General features: G+C 46.8%; 1 protein-coding gene across 1 annotated transcript in view; it reads right to left on the reverse strand.

Moving 5' to 3' along the window:
* Positions 1–2,500, reverse strand: part of LOC308363538 (uncharacterized protein) — a gene marked incomplete at both ends in the record, with an annotated part of 50,329 nt that overhangs the window by 10,103 nt on the left and 37,726 nt on the right. The window lies entirely within an intron of this gene.

The following is a 2,500-nucleotide window of genomic DNA, read 5'->3' on the forward strand; positions in this document are numbered from 1 at the left end:
CTCACACACAGACACACACACAGACACATGCACACCAATACACTAATGCCACCAGACATTATGCACAAACACACACACACACACACGTACACTAATGCCAGCAGACATATGCAGCCTCAAATATCCTAGTGTAAACATCTGCAGGGACATGACGGCAGGAGATTAATCATGACGGACCCTAGCACAGACTGGGTCCCCAGTGAGCTGTGCCATGGGTCCAGCAGACCCACCAGCCTCCCCAGACACACACACAGACACACACAGATTTACATTCTGGCATGCACAAGCACACACACAGTCTCATTCATACACACGCACATATACGTGTACCTATTCTGCATATATACATCCATGTGCATTGTCACACTCACACACACACACACACACACAAACACACATACACACACACAAACACACGCACACACATACACACAGAGTCACACACTAACACACACAGCAAAACAAGACAACCAGTTAAGTCTAGCATCTAACAACTGCCCGGCTGTCTCAAACTGCATCCCAATCCAATACCAGTATCATGGCCCTACCATCTCAAAACTCATCAAAATGTAATACCAGTGCTTATTGCCAGTGTCCGCAGGCTTTGTGCTTTCGATTGGCGATGGGCTATCGTCGCACATGTCGTTTTCAAGTTTCATAAAGCCGTTGTGGTTATAGCCACTGAAATGCCTTAAACTGGCCAGATCTAAAGGGGGAGCGATGGCATGCCTGAGATTGTGCAGATCAGAGGGGAGATAAGCTGCTGGGTGATTTTCTGTTGCTGTTTATTCTTAGGTGCAAATTAAGCTCTTCTCGGGGTCCTGTTTCTTTTCTTTTTTTTTTTTTTAACAGAGTGATTTTCTTCAAAACGCTATTTGCATTTCATTTGTTCTCCAAACGCGCCCTGGAGGTTCCCATATTCATAATGAAACTTGCCGCAGTGTCATTAAAGCACAGCTATCAGTCTTTTATTGCAACGTTTTTTTTTTTTTCTCCCTCCCTCTCTCTCTGTATTTTACTCTTACCCTTTTCTTCTGCCCCCTCTGTCTCTCTCTCTCTCTCTCTCTCTCTCTCTGTCTTGCTCTCTATCTCTCTATCTCTCTCTGTATTTTACTCTTCCCCTTTTCTTCTGCCCCCTCTGTCTCTTTCGTGGCGAGCGGAGGAGCAACAATCACACAGATAGTTTCATTTATCAGGGATGAGATTCAAATTTAGCTCAGAATCACATACACACACACACACACCATACAGACACACACACACACATGTGTGCAAGTAAACAGGTGCAACATGAGAGAAGAAAGTGATTTGAGTGTGGGTGATGATGAGAGAAAATAAGCTTTGTGGAAACCTCCTCCTCCACTGAAACAGCGGGGAGCGCAGAGGAAAGTTCTGGAAGGAGAGTGCTGTTCACCTGCTTGGCCTCTTCTGTTTCTGTCTCAGCTGCATAGTTTACACACTCACTTCATCTCTCTGGTTTCCTCCTGGCACTGTCTGGTGACTGAACTTGGACTCACTTCAGCACCGCTCATTCACAGTTACCACACACAGTACACTCACAGTTACCTCTTCCAATCTTTTCTGTACAGTTTTGGGAGTGTTTTCTTTTTTTCAGTAACCAAACAGACCTGTAATACCAGCGCCCAGCTATATATTCTAACTATCTTAACAGTTCCACTTTTGAATCCCACAACCCTTTTGGTTTCTTTAAGGGGTAGCATTAAGACACCTGCCTCCCTATTACTTTGTTGCTCACAGTATGTTTGCCCCAAGAGATAAATTAACTTGGGGGAAATCATTTCTTCGAAACCACTGCTGGTCAGACAAATTACTGTAAACTGCGACTATAAAAGCTCTTTCACAAATGGCCACTACCAGAGAGAGCATGGGCGCCTCTCTCGCTCAGAGACGGATGAATTTACCATTAGCTTGCTGGAGATAGTTAAACTCTCTGGTGCTCAACCAGGCCGGTATTGATTTCCCCGCCAACTGCTTTAGTGGCTTCTTCAGTCTGCTCTCACCAGCTATAACATCCGCCAGACATGAAGTCATCTTCAGAGCTGGTGGAGATGAAGAAAGAAAAAAAGCTGTTTTCGTTAGCTGGCCAAATGGCTGGAGGGAGGGTAGGAGCATGTGTGTGTGTGTGTGTGTGTGTGTGCCTGTGTCTGTGTGTGTATGTTTACTCACCATCTTACTCACCACCGTCACAGAGCCGCTGTTTATGATGGGGGCGCATGCTGTGGCCTCATCAGAAAGTGTATTTGTTTCTCTCTCTCTCTTTCTCTTTTCCCTTCCATGCCCGCGTGTGTCTGTCAACACAGACGGCCCTCGAGGGGGGATCCCAACCCATCCTCAACCTCCACCCCCCCCAACCCCCCCCCCCAGTCCCTCAACAGACTGCCAAAGGGCTAATTACGGAATAATAAAGAGATGAGTTGTGGGTGGGCGGACGGAGCAGTGTTTAGGAGTTGGGGGCGGAGTGTGGGGGGGGGGTGGGGGT

The sequence above is a fragment of the Sprattus sprattus genome (genome assembly GCF_963457725.1).
Source record: "Sprattus sprattus genome assembly, chromosome: 4".
NCBI classification, from domain to species: Eukaryota; Metazoa; Chordata; class Actinopteri; order Clupeiformes; family Clupeidae; genus Sprattus; species Sprattus sprattus.